The following is an 18,025-nucleotide window of genomic DNA, read 5'->3' as shown; positions in this document are numbered from 1 at the left end:
GCAGTTGGTACAAGTAACCTTACTCTCACCCTCCAGGAAGGACTTCACTTTACAACTTCTTCTGCTAACAATTCTGATTTACTGCAGGCAGGCCTAAACAAGATTTGTAGATTCTTGTGTATATCAGTATATAGCGAGCATCAATGCTACTCCCTTGAGAAAGCTCAGTGTTTGCATATCTCCCTCTTGGTCACATGGTTAACAATAACTCCAATTTTAAAACTTCTACATCTGAATCATTGTCTGTCTCTAACAAGTTTGCTCTACCTTAAAACTTTCTTTAAACCTCTCTGTAACTCATCTGGGGCCTGCCTCACCTTTGACCCTCCTGAGCTATCCTTTACCCAAACCAGTCATTAATTTTCTATGCTAGGGCCTAGAATTTGAAATAATTTTCCGGCTTCCATAAATAAACTGCCATCATTAACTGCCACTAGTCAAAATGAATGTCATAATGTTGTATTAGACAACAAATTCTTTATTTTTATGGACTGTTGATTAAGGAAATTAGAAGGGGTCCCAATGAGTGCTACTATAACAGCTATGCAAATGTATGTCTTCCTGGGAAATATTTTATTATTCTTAACACTGGGCAAATACTATGTTTCATGTATGTATTATTCATGATGTTTTATTATTTGGGGGAAAGACTTGACAACATCTGTGTCTTTAAAATTATTTATTAGCCAGTGCACTGATTATCTTAGATTTGATTCAGTCGTAGTTATTTTTAATTAATTAATCAGATGTGACTACTTTAAACATTTTGAACGTAGAGTGTCATATACATGTTTATATAAAAAAATACATGAACAGTGATGGTCTACTACACCATAGCAACATATCCTAATTTTAAAAGGTCAGGCTTTTTGAGTCTGTTTAACTGATCAATTTAAAGAAGAGGTTTCTGTTTTAGAAACTAAATTTTTACAAGGGCAATATCAAAAAGAAGCAGTTAATGAAGATTTGCAACACGTTGCAACTGGCACAAGTATTATATACTGACTGTAGATCATAGGGTAATGTGTGTGCTATATCTTTAAGAAGCACGCGAGGCTGTACGTGCACATATATAACCCATACACGTGCAAACCCTTAGCACCATTTTGAACGAGCAGCCAGGGAGTGAGCATGCATAAGCATAGTTGTTAGTTTGTATATAAGTTACTTAAAGTTAAAGTCAATAGCCAACAGTAGCAATGTGTTTGTATGAAATAAAGCTGCTTGAGCAGAACCCATGAAGACTCCTTCTTCATGTCCCAGACACAAAAGCAACACTGACCAAGGGTTTTGAAGAATGACTCAGTTACCAGTAGAAATAATAAAAGTCTGGTTAGGGGAGCAATGGTACCATATACTGTATATTCCGTAAATGTATATTATTAAAATATAACAAAAATAAATAGAGGATATTAGTTGACTACAAAGATATAGTAAATAAACCAAAGTTTGAAAATAGAAAGAGTGAGCATTTAAAAGAGTTGACCAGTAAAGTAGACTTATGTAAAAAAATAAATAAATAACCACTAAAAAGAATAAGGCCTTTCAAGTGCATTTTTGCCTTAAGTGCATGTTTATAAACAAGAATACTGAAAGTTGTAATGTTATAGTCTTGCCTCTTTGCTTGCCTGAATGATTTCCTTGTATGAGTAAAAATGTAGTGCATGTAGCATATTGTTAATGCTGTCTAGCATTCTACGTAGGCAAGACAACTAGAAAACTGAATGAATGCATGAATATGATTATGCTACTCAAGAAATGGATTATTTAGACATTATGTAGAGTGTAAAAATTTTAAGTAGTTTTATTTTTATATACTTGCCTTGGTAAAACAATAAGGGAAGTGACATAGACAATGTATTAGGTGTTGAAGAATCTTCATGGCAGGTTAAAGTAATGCTAGTGTGAGCCCTGGCCTGAATGAGATGGAAATTTTAAGGAATCAATGTTACTTGATTTACCAAAGTATTTACTTAGGTTTTTCTATTTTAAGAGGAAAGAACTTCAGATTTTAGTATCTCAGTACAGCCGAGTATGCCTCTAGGCATTTCTGCAGTTACCTCCTACTGATGCCTCTAGGCACCAAATATTGCTTCTTCATATTTGCATTAATAATTGCAAAACCTTGGTACATATAAGGTATCAGAAGATTTCTTCTTAAAGTATACACAATGGCAAACACAATTGTACTGATATTTGACCTCTGTCTAATGCAATTAAAGAGATATTGAATATAATTTGTATATTATCTAGTTGTATTGTAATCATTTTCATATTTCTCCAAATATATCAAAATTCAGGTAACACAGACAGAAGTGTATAACCTCATATGAAAGTTCAGAGCTGTATGAAGAAAATCCTGCTGGCAGTATTTGCCTTGCTTGAATGGTTACTGAGATATCAAAAGCTGATTATACAAAATTACTAAATTAATATTCACTGCCTTTATTTTGGCTTATAAAATCAAGTTTAAAGCATAAAACTGAATGAATGCCACTAATGTAAAAATTAATTTATCCTGAATAGTTTGCCATTTACAGTTTTCTACTAAAACATATAATTCCAGAGATATAAATACTTGCTTGAACTGTAAGGTGATAACTTCATTTTTTTAAATGCTTGAACCACACCCACTAGGAGTTTATAGTACACACTCAAAAGAGCTGTACTGGAGGGAATGAGTTAAGCATTGATAAAATTCTAACAAACAGTTTTTTATGCATAAAAAGTCTTCCAGCAACCCATAGTCAAATTAGCATGAGCATTTTCCCTACCAAAATTCACAGGTATTTGTTTTAGTTCTAGGAATATTTTCCTTTCAAATTCCAACACATTTTGAATGCATCCAATAAGAGCAATCAAAATTCCCTATCAGATCACTAGCACATTGAAAACTTGACCTGCAAGGAATTATAGAGAATGATTAAGTTTATATCACATGGGATCACCTATTACCAACAGTTCAGAAAATAGATGCAAGGGGGGGGTGTGGCCAAGATGCCAAGCAGATAACAGCACAAATCTTTGGCTCTGCCTTAAAACTTTTTTCTGACAGGATTTTTTTTTCATTAATATCTTGGAATATATTAAGTTTCTCATTATTTATACAATAACTTGGAAGCCTTTTGGAAAAGAAATATCAAGGCTACAGTTACATTTTTCTTCTTTTTCCTGTCAGAAGTCCTATAGACAGCAACAGACATGAGTCATTCAAAAGCTTCTCTTCAAGATAGCACAATAAAGAAGGAATTACAGACAATCATAGCAAGTGAACAGGACTTCTCAATTAAAATGAATAATCTGGAAAGTATAATGGTCAATATGAAGAAAGACAACAAAAAACTATTTGATATACTTCAAGAAATAATAACAAAGCATTCTGACCAGATTGCAGGCATAAAAGAATTTGTTATTGACATTGATGGAAGACAGAGAGAAAGTGAATGCCAGATAGAATTCCTGTTAAAATAAAACATGTTACTGGAAAAAGTGGAAGATATTGAAAGTAGATCAAGCAGAAATAACATACGATTTATGGAGTTCAAGAAAGGATGGAAGGTAATAACATGATTCAGTTTTTAAATGACTGGTTACCTAAAGCTTTAAACTTACCTGAACCCCTATCTTTTGGGAGTGAAAGAGCCCACAGATCTATGGTAAATAGCCCTTCTTCAAAAAACTCATTGGTTACAACATCCATTATTGTAAACTTTATCAACACAAGATAAAGATCTGGTTCTAAGAGCTGTCTGGTAAGGAACTCCAGTTCAAATTAATGGGAGAAGTGTCAGATTTGATAATGATTACATAGCCACAGTTATATCTAAAAGAAAAGCTTGTGTTCCCTTAATCAAAAATCTAACGAAAATAGACATCAAAGCACAAATTTTCTTTCTAGCAAGGTTCAAAATCTTCTTCCCAAAAGGTCAAAAGATCTTTAAAAACCTTGAAGAAGCCATATACTATGTAAAAAAAAATAATATACTGGACAAAACTGAAGAAATGGACCTGTCTCTACCCAGTCTGAAAAGACAAGCTACTGGAAATACCATAGTTTCCAAATACAAAAAAGGAAAAAGCTCAGAGAAAAGTATTTGTTTTTGTTTGCTTGGTATATCTTTTCACTTATTGGAAATTCTGGTCTACTGAGGGCTTATCCTCTCATAAGGTAATCTCTATTTTATTACATTTATTACATATATATATATATATATATATATATATATATATATACACCCATTCAGTTATATTAATATACAATTAGTTTTATATTTATAACTTAATGACTCATTTGTTTCTTAGTTTGGTTCCCTATTAAAATCGAGAAGGTCCACTTACCTGAATACGGAAACGTCGGCACGTATATCTCGAAATATGAAAATGTCAATCGTCCTGAAGCACGAAATCCGAAATGTCAAATCATGGTTAGCCCTTCTGTGGTATAGCTCCGTAAGGTAAGTGTGCGATATTTATGGACCATAGGGTTAGGGTGGGGGTTAAGGTAAGTGCATAGATAGTAATGTATGTAAGGTTTAGTGTAGGGTTAGAAGTAGGGTTTTGTTAAGTGTATGTGTGTGGGTTATTTATTTTGTTTGGGTATAGCTCCGTAAGGTAAGTGTGTGATAGTTACGGACCTTAGGGTTAGGGTGTGGTTTAAGGTAAGTGCATAAATAGTAATGTATGTAAAGTTTAGTGTAGGGTTAGAAGTAGGGTTTTGGTTAGTGTATGTATGTGATTTATTTATTTTGTTTGGGTAGGTAGTATGTAGCATGCAGTGGGGTTGGACAGCTATGATGGTTAGAGATTTTGAATTTCGCGGTTTAGGGTGTTCGGTGTATTCGCGGTTTGTTAATAGGTGTCGATGATTACATATTCGCTGAATAGGTCTTTTGCAGTTCTAATATAGACCCCTTAGTTCTATGTCAAAAGCTCCTTTCAATAGATTAATACATATCATTTCTAATATACCTTCTCTTTAATTATAGTCTTACTATTTCGGTCATCCCTGTTTTGTTTTTGTGTGTGTGTGTGCAAGGGTGGGCGTTGGTGCAGAGAATTTTTTAAGTTACATATGGGTGTCTGTGTATCCATATAGTTCAGAGTTGATGGGTGCATGTTCCCTTTGGGTGTGCTGTTATGGTTTCTCTGCTCTTCGGAGGTCATGTCTGCCGTGTTTTACTTTTCTCTATCTGTTGCGTCTGTTGTGCTTTTTCTGTGGCATGTCTCTGGCTGTTGACTTATTTGTATTGATTTATTTGTTGTATTGTTTGTGAGTTGTGTGCTTTTTGTTGTTCTTTTTTCCCTGGTGGGAGTAGTGCTTTATTTCTTTTGTAGTGAGGAGTGCTGGCTTTGAAACGTATTGTTATTCTTAGTGCTGACTCTGAATTTAACATTTTTTTCCTCTCTCTCCTTTTTACTGCTTCGAGCATTTCACATATTCATATCTGGTTGAGTCTTGCACAAGTCTTTGAACATTTTGAATAAACTAATCCAGTTTTCCTGCTAGAACAAGTTAAATCTTCAATACTAATGGTTGCGAGCACTGTTTAAGCTTTTTAGCTACCCGCAGCAGACCTGACAACTCAGAAATGCAGCTTGTCGGCAAGCATGACCTTTAACCTTTTCAAAGCATAGTTCCTTTGGAATGTTGGAACGGAAGTAAATATAGCTGCTTCACTTACAGTTTGGGGACACAATAAACATAAAAAAAATGAACTAGTGGACACTGGAAACTAGAAATAACATAAGAAGACACAACATATTAAACTACAAAGGGGACATAAGAAAACAAATAAACGCCATTCATTGTGGTAAAGTTCATCACACTTTTTTTGGGTGCTCTGGTTCTTGTTTATGGAGACTAGCCTTGAATGTAAAAGTATCTCATCAGTATGCAACAAGCTGATTTTGCATCCAGGAAGAAAGGTCATCATCTCTCTCTACTCTTCCCTCATTAGACCAATCATCGAGTATAATGCCCCATTTGGCATGTACCTCACTAAACACCTGCAACAGCTGGAAAGGCCATAAAAGTACCTCATGAAGAGGATCCTAGGCCTTAAACATGTGCCCTATATGGACAGACTCAAAAAAACTCCAGCTTTTCCGTATCTCATATCGTCTATTAAGAGGCAATCTCTGCTTGACTTACAAAGCCATGTCTGACCCAGCCCTGTTAGAAATGTTACACCTAAAGAAATCCCAATCCCTTCACACCACACACTCCAGGGACCTCAACCTCATTACCACAATCAACAGAACATGCTGGAGGGACAGGGTCATAACCCAGAGACTGCCCATGCTCTGGAATAGACTTCCCATACATGTCAAGCAGAGCACCTCACTGGACCTTTTCAAGAGAAATCTTGATGAGTGGATGGGAAATAGAAAGTTCACCCTGGGGATCACTCCAGTGGTTCTACTTGATAGAGGCACTGTGAACTAACAGTGGCATGATGCCAGGGCACTTCTATGGGCTAGGCTTGTAAAGACTCCAGGGCCGTTGGCCTAGTACACATCTATGGACCTATGAACCTATGATAATAACTTAATGCCATTATACCAAAAAAGAAAACATAATATAATTCAGTTATAATAATATATTTCTGATTGTTTGAAATATAATAGAAACTTTTATATCAGAGCCTTTAAATTCTTTAGATGTCCTCTCTTTTCATGACTGTTACTTTTATTTATTAGTCAACAAATGTTATATACTACTCCATGTAGGGGGATTTTCAGGTCTGTGTGCCCTTATGTACTCATTCTCCAGCAAACAAAGTTACTTGGCTTGTGTACATGTGCATTCTGCAGTATATACTGCAAAGTGGAGATCATTAAGATCACAACATAGTTTCATAACTCTATAGAACACTTATATTAGAATTTAAATTTTAGCTGGGGGTGCTTTTTCAATATTTATTTGATGTAAGTGGTACAAGATGAGGGGGCACTGGGTTGTATGGAGGGGGGCACCATGAAGATCATTGTTTAGGGCATCAGCTGACCTAAGCCTGGTTCTGTTTAAAAGTCATATATAAAGCCATTTTAAATTCTTTCCACATAAACATTAAGGCACACCACTTGCTTAATTATAAAAACTTAAGCTAACAGTGGCTAATAGTTATCATTAGTGGCTGAATTTGATATTCAATTCATAATAACAAATAACTATGATTCCCAACTGGTACACTATGTACATGAAACTAATTATTTAAAGATTCACAAATCTAGCACTAGTACATGAGACTTTTGAGAAAGGGCATGCTGACATGGATGTCTTCTTTAAGAATATTATTTGCTTTTCTTAATTGTTAATCAAGATAAACAGGCTCAGATTTACTGAATCAATGGAAAATTGCATACTATGCAAGCAATTAAGTATATGTTTGTTTTTATGTAAGCATGCTAGAATTTTGGTGACTATTGTAACTAGAAACTTTGAATACTATCTTAACTTGTATTATACATACATCCAAACATACTGTTTCACCTAGAATTTAGTGTCAATAGACAAAGGTGCTTATCTCAAGGCTATGACACCAATCTAACTTTAACAGCATACCTGATAATATTAGTACATGGTATCAGTCATATATTGTTTACTTCTTTGGGGTCATGTATTCATATATATACATGCGCATACATTTGTATGTGTAAATGTGTGTATGTATACATGTAGGTATGTGATGGCACAGGACTACTGGATTTATATTAGGCTAGATAATAAGAAAACTCACTGTACTGTCCCATACAACCTTACTCTCTAGGTTTTACTATAATTATAATTGGCAAAGGCTTTAAATATCTTATAGAATGTTCAAGAAAAAAAATAGAGAGTGTAATTGTTACACCATAGAATGTACTGAAAAAGTGGCAGATTAAAGAGGTTGAAGAATATCGTTCATAGCAATGAAAGATGTGTTACTTATAAGCATCTCAAGTATACAAATTGTAGCTAGTAACAGCATTTTATTACCTCTTCATTTGATATTTGTGAAGACAGTACTTTAAAATCTAATAATATGGAGGTCTCTATCTGATAATATGTCTCCTGGATAACTAAAATTTCATATTATTGTTATATTAAAATGTTTTATTCTAATAACGTATTAGTTCTTTTTTTAAATCCTAGATAGACACACATACAATTTAAGTTTTCATCCCAATCTAGCTCTTGTTTTTTCTCCATACATTAAGAGGTTTAAATATAGAACTGATAATTTAGAGGGGACTAAGAAATTTATTCAGTTAATAGGAAATGTTAGAGTTTCTTTGGCCCTAGGATTAGTTAAATAATCTTGAATTATGAGAAGGAGGTAGACATTTACCCCTTAAACATGTTTACATTACTCTAAGTTAAGGAATATTATATATTTATATGTTAAACCAATACCTGAACATACTAAGTTATTAATACAATGTTAATGTGTTTTTTAAAGAGAAGTTAAGATTGTATCTTACCATACCAGTTGAATATAATTAAATTAAATGTAATACTTGCCAAGAAAAACACTGTAGGCACTTGAGGAAGACCAAATAAAACTAGGAACTTTAGTGTGCTAAAATGTTTAATTCCAACGCTTTCATCAAAGAGACTTCATCAGAAATATACACAACTCAAAACTTCCACACTTTAAATAATACCCAGCATTAATCAATCACATACTTAATTAAATACTTAATTACACAATTAGTTAATAAATATTCAATTAAAAACATATAACAAAACTAAACTAAAAATGTAATATGTAATACTTAAAAAACTATTATAATGTGTAATATTACAACTGAATAAATATATGTATATATACACACATATATTAACATATATTAAATCATTAACAATATTGCTCAGCACCCCTTAAGATAGACTAACTAACTTTCTATCTTCCAAACAACAGGTTTAGTTATGGCTTGGTGGGAGTTAGAACATCTGATTAAGATTACCAGTGCCCTGGATATTTTATTTTATTGTTGTTATATCGATGATGTGTTTTTTTATCATTAAAGGGCCAGTAGATTGTGCCTGCATATTTGTAGACCAATTAAATCAGAGTAGTGATTTTTTAAGATTCACTTTGAGTGATTATGGACACCAAGTCAACTACCTAGATGTCACCCTTAGTTGGCATTCACATAACCATAATTTTTCTAGCAGGATTTTTAGGAAGGATACCTATGTAAATAATTTTTTGCATTATTTGAGTGGTCATCCAAATTTATGACCCATAATATTCCCAAGGGACAGTTTGTTAGAGCTTTACATCTCACTAGTGATGAAGATGTGTTTTTATCAGAGATTAAGTTCATCACTGAGTTATTCTTAAAGAGAGGTTATTCGGATTTTTTATTGACTAAGTTGTCTAGTGAAATTTTGAGTCAAAGGCCCACTGATCCCCCCCCCATTCTCATTAAAGGGTTACCTAAAAATAAAAATAAAAGTAATGAGGAAGTAGAAGAAGAAAAAAATGAAGATACATAAACTGGAAATTCAACTAAAAAAGTTACTAGTAAGTTTCAAATTAATAGTAGCCTTAGATGTGTTTTGGACATCTCAGTTGATAGTGAAACTTTCAAAAACATTATTAGTAATAATTGGAAAATTATAAGTGGCAGTAGTTATTTGGCAACTGTGTTGGGTAATAGTCCAGATTTTGTGTATAAGAAAACAGGGTGTATAAAAATATGTTGGAACATTCTGAAACCAAAGTTTCTAGTTTGGTGACCAATAAACCCAAAGGTACTTATAAGTGTTATGAATGCTCAGTTTGTAGATTCAAACACAAAGGTCCATATGTTTGTCTGTCTCATTTAGTTGACTGTTATATTCCAGGCAGATTTTCTTGTGAAACTTCTAATGTGGTTTATATTGCTTTGTGTTCTGGATGTACAGCATTTTACATCGGTATGACCACTAGACAGCTGAGTAAACATATACAAGAGCACTATTATGCCATTAAGGTGAAGGATGTCAATAATGCTCTTTATAGACATGTATGCATATGTACTAGTTATAAAACATGTATTTTCTATTTTAGAGCATGTTTCTGAAGATTTAAGAGGGGATAATATGAAGAACAGGGTCGAAAGAAAAGACACCCTGTGACAACTTAGATTAGGGGCTGGTAGTCTGCCTGCACTCAATGAATCAGTTAAGATGAAATGTTTTTTGGAAGATAGAAAGTTAGTTAGTCTATCCTAAGGGTTGCTGAGCAGTATTGTTAATTATTTAATATATGTTAATATATGTGTGTATATATAGATATATGTATTCAGTTGTAAGTAATATTATACATTATAATAGTTTTTTAAGTATTACATATTACATTTTCAGTTTAGTTTTGTTATATATTTTTAAATGAATATTTATAAACTAATTGTGTAATTAAGTATTTAATTATGTAATTGATTAATACTGGGTATTATTTAAAGTGTGAAAGTTTTGAGTTGTGTATATTTCTGATGAAGTCTCTTTGACAAAAGCATTGGAATTAAATGTTTTAGCACGCTAATGTTTCTGGTTTTATTTGGTCTTCCTCAAGTGCCTACAATGTTTTTCTTGGTATTTTTTTTTGTATTCTACACTGTGTGCTGTTTTTTTTTTGGTCTAAATGTAATACTTGAGTGATATGCATTTCAATAATTTGAGCAGAAACTACAAAATATATCCTAGTTAGAAAATATTCTATTCAAGAGAAAAGTATTATCTATAATTTTTCAGACTTATTCATAAATTTGCACAATAGTTTAAAATGAGAAACTACATGTTATTAATTGGATAATTTTAATTTATATTTAAGGCAGTAGGCCTAGAAAAGGGACTAGTGCGTACTGTGATGGTTGAGGGTGGTCTAGATGACTATGTCATCAAACCAAGACTTGCCTATTCCATGGTAGTGGAAGTCTATATTTTTATAGGAATGTTAGCAAATTTGTTGTTTCTTATGTCCATAACAATAGTCAATGTTTTCCAATGCAATCTCAAAAATGCCTGCCTATAAATGCATGTCATTTAATGTGAATGGCCTCTATAATCCTATAAAGAGAAGTAGCTTAATTAAATATTTGAAGAGAAATAAAGTTCAAATTGTTTTTTTACAAGCGACTCATCTAATTAAAAAAAGATCTAGATAAACTGAATTTTAAAGATTACTATATACAGTACTTGCAGATTCACATTATCACTCCAAGAGAATTGGCAATTTAATCTTAAGGAAGAAAACATTAACAATGCATAAAATAATTAATACCTATGCAGAAAAGAATGGAATGTTGAGTGCAGTGGTCTTGGGATTAAATAAGAGATACTTTACCTTTGTTAATATATACAGATCCCTGCTATTGGTGCCAAGACTGCAACAAAGTATCTAAATATAATTTCTTCATACTCAAAGGGGCTGATACTCAAAGGGTGAGATTATTTTAGCTGGTGACTTCAACTGTATTCTTTCTTCAAGAGACACCTCTAAAGATAGGAACCAGCTATATTGGCTACTGCCAAAAAATGAAATATTTCATTGATTCTTCAAATTTAAAAGATATTTATGATATAAAATTTCCAAGTTCACTCAATTATATACATTACTCATACAGGTTTGGCACTCAAACAACTATTGATAGAGTTTTTACCTCTGATAAATTCCATTCTAAGACCAATGAAGTTTCAATAATATCATGCCCCTTATCTGACCACAACGCTATATTTTTAATTTCAATTTTAAACTTAATGACCTAATATATATTGGCAAAGAATTTCTGCATACATTATTAAAATTGATGGATTTAAAGATTGCTTCTTAGAAGAATTAAATTTGTTCCTAGAGCTTAATAATAATATTGAAACGTCAGATGTCGTCTTGTGGGAAACACCAAAAACATACCTATATGGAAGAATCAAAAGTTGGAATTTAAAGAAAAGAAAGGATTGGGATACAGAACTGATTAATCTACAGGCAAAAAATTAATACTTTAAAGCTGCACATAGAAAACAATGGTATTAGTACAAACATTGAATTGAAAGATTTAAATCAAAAATATGTTGAAATATTGAATCATAAAGTGTCAATAAATTTAGAGAAACTTAAATTACAATCATATTCGGTTAACCCAAAAAACTTGCATAGATTAGCAATAAAATCCAAAGGACTAAAAAATATCAACCACATTAATGAAATTATGTATAAAGTTGGAGATAAAATTAAAAGAGTAACAGACCTAAAGGATATACTAGAAGCTTTCAGAAGGCATTATGAAACAATAAATAATACCAGCTCTTCTGAAGAGACTTCAGATAGGTTAGATAGTTTTCTTTATGAAAATATAAAGAATAAATTGACCAGAGAGCAAAACATTAAATTAAACAAACCAATATCTTTTAGTGAGTTAAATGATCAAATTAAAAATCTCAAAATCAATAAAGCTCCTAGTTTACATGGACTCATTTATGATATATATAGATTATTTCCAGACAACACGTTAAACATTTTATTAAAAGCATTTGAAGACTATAAACATAACTCAATTAATTTTCCTTCATGGAAATATGCCATGATATCACTCATCTTAAAACAAGATAAAGATTCAAATTTATGCTCCTCTTATAGACCTAGCTCATTGTTAAATGTTGACTACAAAATATTTATATTTATATATGCCAAAGGATTAAATCAAATAATGCCTAGACAATGATGATCAGACAGGTTTCATTATAAACAGAAAAGTTCAAGATAACATCATCATTTTTCACATTGATTGATATAGCTAATAAGAAAAAGAAAGAACTTTCAATTATAAGTTTTGACATAGACAAAGCTTTTGACACCATAAATTGGACATATTTATTTAAAGTCTTAAAAGAACATAATTTTTCAGCAGACATCCATCTAATTGATAAATTATATGAAAATTCAACATCATATATTAAAATTGGTTCTTTTTTATCTGGTCTCATTAAAATACTTAAAGGTACAAAATAGGGCTGTCCTATGTCCCCTCTGTTATTTGCTTTATCAATTGAGCCTCTTGCAAATTGTATTAGATCAAATTCAATGATAAAAGGCTATAGATAAAAACTATTGTGCTAAAATGCAACTTTTTGCGAACATTATTTTACTGACTATTGGCGACACTGATTACTGTTTAGAACATATTGCTAACACATTAAAACTATTCAAGAAAATCTTGTGCCTAACTTTTAATTATAACAAGATGGAAATGTTATTGATAAATAAGAAAATAAGTAGTATGCTAAAAAAACATAATGAGTTCAATTGGGAAAATCAACAATTTAAATATTTAGGAGTAATTATAAAGTCTAATTGGCATGAAACTACAACAGTAAACTATAAAGGTTTGATTAGCACAATCAGGAAACACTTTGAAGAATGGAATAAGATGTTTTTCACAATGGACAAAAACTTACTTTAATAAAGATGATTATATCACCAAAAATTATATTCATTATACAATCTTTGATTGCCTCTCAACACAAAAAAATAATTGAACAGATGAATTCTTTATTACTTAAGTTTCTAAGGCACCCACAAAAACTGAGAATAGCTTTTGACTGGCATTTCAGAAATTGGGTTGATGGAGTAATCGGGTTTCCAAATATTGAACTATATGCAAAATCAACTATTCAAATTGCTTTCACTGAAGGGTGTTTAGATTCATTTCATTTACATAAAATAAAAGAAATTGAAGAAAATTATTTGAAATATTGACACCAGTTTTGTGAACAATAATAATGTATATGAAGCCAGTTATCTTTTGGCAAGATACAATACAAAACAAAATAATTGGTTAAATATTCAAATATTTAGAGAATTCATAAGTAATAAATTGCATTTATCAATAAATATAGATTCAAGAGCTATTCCTAAGATCTTAGATTTCTTTTTTCAAATCAGCACTTCAGAAATTAATCATAAATCATCCTTATCCAAAATATATAAGATTTTGAGAGTTGAATTCTCAACTTCAGATATATCATTTTGGAATTATTCCACAAAAATCAATAATGAAATATTTTCCAAAGCAAACAAAACATTAATATTCAAGTCTATAAAGGATGTAACATCATCCCCTTTTGGAAAATATTTACATGGAAATTTTTGCAGAGAAGCTTTCTTACTCCACACAAAATTGCTATAATATACAAATTAGACAACTTTAAATGTTGGAGATGTGATGAAGCTTTAAATGCATATTGGACCCACATGTTCTTAGAATGTAAAATTGTAATCCCATTTTGTTTAGATTTTAAGAACTTCACTAAAGCGTTGTGGTCAGATAATTGTGATATAACAAATTCTTTATTATTATTTAATGCTCCAATCCCTTATATAATTCCAAGTACACAAGTGCCTCTTCTCTGGTCTCTCCTTGCTATTGCAAGGAAAGCAATTACAATAAACTGTAAATGTAAAAGCAATCTTTCTTTCTCAGAATTTATTTATCTTTCAAAAAATGTTTGTAATAGGGAAATTCAAACTGCTAATGCAAGAACTACAAATGTTACACATAAACATTTAGCATGTTAAAACTTAAATATCTTTTAGAGAAATATTAATAACAGAAATTGTTTATGTTATGGACTGTGTATATAGTTGTTTTTGTTTCAACTGTATGTTTAATGGTTAAATTGTCTTGTTACTTAAAACTCAATAAAAAAGTTTTAATAAAAAGAAAATAGATGCAAGAAAACATGATATAGTAGTACATAAAAATAAGACAAAGGTAGCATAGATCATTGAAATTGCTAATCCCAGTCATTACAGTGTCTTACATACAGGGGAGCACAAAGTCATAAAATATCATGATTTGCAGACAGAAATGAGAGCAATGTGCAAGAAAGATAACCAGACAGTTCTAATAGTAGTAGGAGCAATGCTTTTCATACAAAAGAATTTACAGTTATATTTAGATATGCCACTGATACACATAATGCCATATGAATTGCAGAAGTAGTTGAATCTAGTCCCATCGCTGGTGCTGTAAAGAGCACTTTTTTGCTAACATCAAAGATTGAAACAATACTAATTTCATGAACCTTAATCATACCTTGGGTTGTCAACCATCCTGGATTTTCCAGGACAGTCCTATTTTTCAGTCTTGTGTCCTGTGTCCTGGACAGTGCCTGTCCAATATGTAAAAAGTCCTGGATTTGAGGGTTGGCATGGAAACAACTTGATTTTAAATTTTATTATCACTAGTGGCCATAGTTTACTTGCTGCACTGTTCATCTTACCAGACAAGCACTCCAGATTGTGCAGAACACTGCACATTTACATAGCCAAGATTCACTTGTCTACTGTTCTGCATTGAACTGGTGGTTCCGCTTTTGTTTTTTGATTGGCTCATATACCACAATTATGGCCAATCTGCTTTGCGGTATATGAGCAAATCTGATAACTTCTAATGCAAAGTGAGACAATGAGGACATGCACACAAGTCATCCAATGGCATGCTGCTACAGTTTTTGCACCACTGCAATACCTTCAAAAAGGGTATTATGGGAAACCATTTACTGGATAATCTCTGTGGCTTTGTTGTTATATTTTGATTTCTTTTTTAATTCATGATCCTGCCTGCCTTCTCTACAGCACAGTGGGTTGTGGACTTGTGGAGCTTTTTGGATCTAAAATACATGCTGTTGTTGAAAATGAAGATATGCAGTCATTCCAGGCATCTATCATGGAAATTTTTATGCTGCTCTTGAAAAGGGTTTGACTTACCTGAACAAGTGGTTTAATTTCTCAAGAGTCAGAAGATGGTGTCACTTTTGAACTAAGTTACTTGGCACTCAGCAAACCACCAGAATTTAAACATGTAAAAACTGCATGTGCTGTCATGGGCTTATCGCAGGAAGTTGACTCGGATGCATTGTACAATTAATTCTGCATGCATAACGAAACCTTGATATGCATTGTTGCTGATTCGACTCTGCCATCACCATGTAACAAATGGCAGTAGTTTTTCAGTGCATCCCATACTGCTGAAGCATTTCCAGTTAGCTTGTTTAATGTTGTGTTGCCGGGAGCAATGCCTTTATTGATTTGTTTTCTTGTTGATGAATGTCAAGTGGAGTTCAGAACAAAACAGAGACACCATTACCTTGGTGAAAGCTGAACTGCAGGTTTTCCTGAATTACAGCATGATCTGTGGTGAGCTTTATGAATTTGCTTTGCATGATGACAGGCTGCTGTTATCAGCAGGTAGCAGTGAGAAATATTATTGGAGAAAGCACCTGATAACTTTGAGTAGAACCATACCAAAGAAACAGAATAAGTCTTACCTAACGCTATTAGGCCTAGTGTTATTTTTTCATCTGTAGGTCTGTTTGTGGTTCCCTGAATGTATAGCTGTTGATAGCTGTTTTTTTACTCACTGCTATTACTATTTTTTCACTGTTTACTGTAGTAAACCCTTCACGTTAGTCCCTTGGTGCAATATGCATAATTGTTATTGACGTTTGCTGCTTGTACTGTTGTTTGAATTACAGATACAACTATAATACCAGATTAGTCAAAATTAAAGTATTAAGTGGTTAATTATCTGTCTCAAGTTGCTGTTAGGCCACCATTTCCTGGATCTGTTCAATGGCCATAGTGTATTTTACTGTAGGCTTATTGTCTATTGTTTCTAGAATACCTGCCACCCAATCCAATAAGCAAAAAGGCATAAATAATTTGAGAGAAATGCATATTTTACAACAGTTTATGTGACAGTTTTGGATGCTAGAAAACTGTCACACAACTGCTGTAAAACACGTATTTTATAATGTAAAATTAGAAAATTTTCCCAGGGGTGATACTCCTGGAGCCTCCCCCCCCCAAAAAAATATTTTTCCTTGCATCAGCATCCTGAATTTTCTCTTTAAATTGTTGCCATTCCTAATCATACCCTAACTTCAGAATTAGGTCCATTAATGTCATGGTATTAGAAATTCAACAGACTTGGAGAAATTAAACAGGTAATGTAGAGAGATAAGGCAGTGACTACAACCCAAGTGATCTAAATTTGATTGATAGCTCAGGCACTTGATGACTGCAGTTAGAGAAGGAGGGTATGTCCATTCTGGGTGGGGGTACGGTTAGACAGAACTCAAACAATAAAAATGTGGAAAAAGCGATAAGGTGGAGAGAGCAACACCAAAGCAACAGCAAAAAAGAAAATAGTCTCTCCACACCATCAAGCCAAATAAAATTTATTAAAAAACGACAAAGCTTTCGATATAAAAATATCCTTCCTCAGTGTCTCACACAAAAGAAAAGTTAAAACCAACATTTATACTAGTAGCACATGACACAGCCATGATTAAGGTGAACACCCAGTTCTTAAAGATACAGAAACAATGATAAAAGGGATAAGAAGTATATACATATCATCCTCTCATTTTTTTCTAATTTTCCTTTGCTTATTTTTTAGAATAGGTTTTAGTGCAACTTGTTTATTTTAGCCCAGGTCTTTGTCTGCTTCAAGCCTCACTATTCATTCATATTCTTTCATGTCCACATTATTCCCATGGTCTCCATGTCTAATACCTGGGTATACAATAGATATGACCCTGAAATCAAATTCATGAGCAGCACCCATTGCAGAAATGCGGCAAGCCAATGAGTTAGTAGGTATATTCCTATGAATCTCCGATCTATGCTCAATAATTCTATCCCTCAGGTGCCTGGCTGATTTACCCACATAAAATCCTAAACATTTCTTACATGTGGCAAGATATATAATACCAATGGTATTACACGTCGCTGTACAGTGAATCTCCTGCCACTCATAGGCTGTATAAATTCTGGGCACTGATTAATACTCGTACAACATGAACAATTGTAACATGGAAAAGTGCCTTTTTTCTTAAACTCAATTCCTTGTCTGTTATTCAAAGAAACATCTTTGTAACATAAAAGTTGTTTCAAATTATTACAATTACGATAGGTAAACATAGGTTAGTCTGCGAGCCATTTCTCATGACCGGGTATAGATTTCAGGACAAACCAATTTTTTCTTATAACAT

This window comes from Protopterus annectens, chromosome 2.part0 (assembly GCF_019279795.1).
Source record: "Protopterus annectens isolate FY-2018-M chromosome 2.part0, PAN1.0, whole genome shotgun sequence".
In the NCBI taxonomy this organism is placed as follows: domain Eukaryota; kingdom Metazoa; phylum Chordata; order Ceratodontiformes; family Protopteridae; genus Protopterus; species Protopterus annectens.
Note: the sequence above shows the minus strand (reverse complement) of the source record.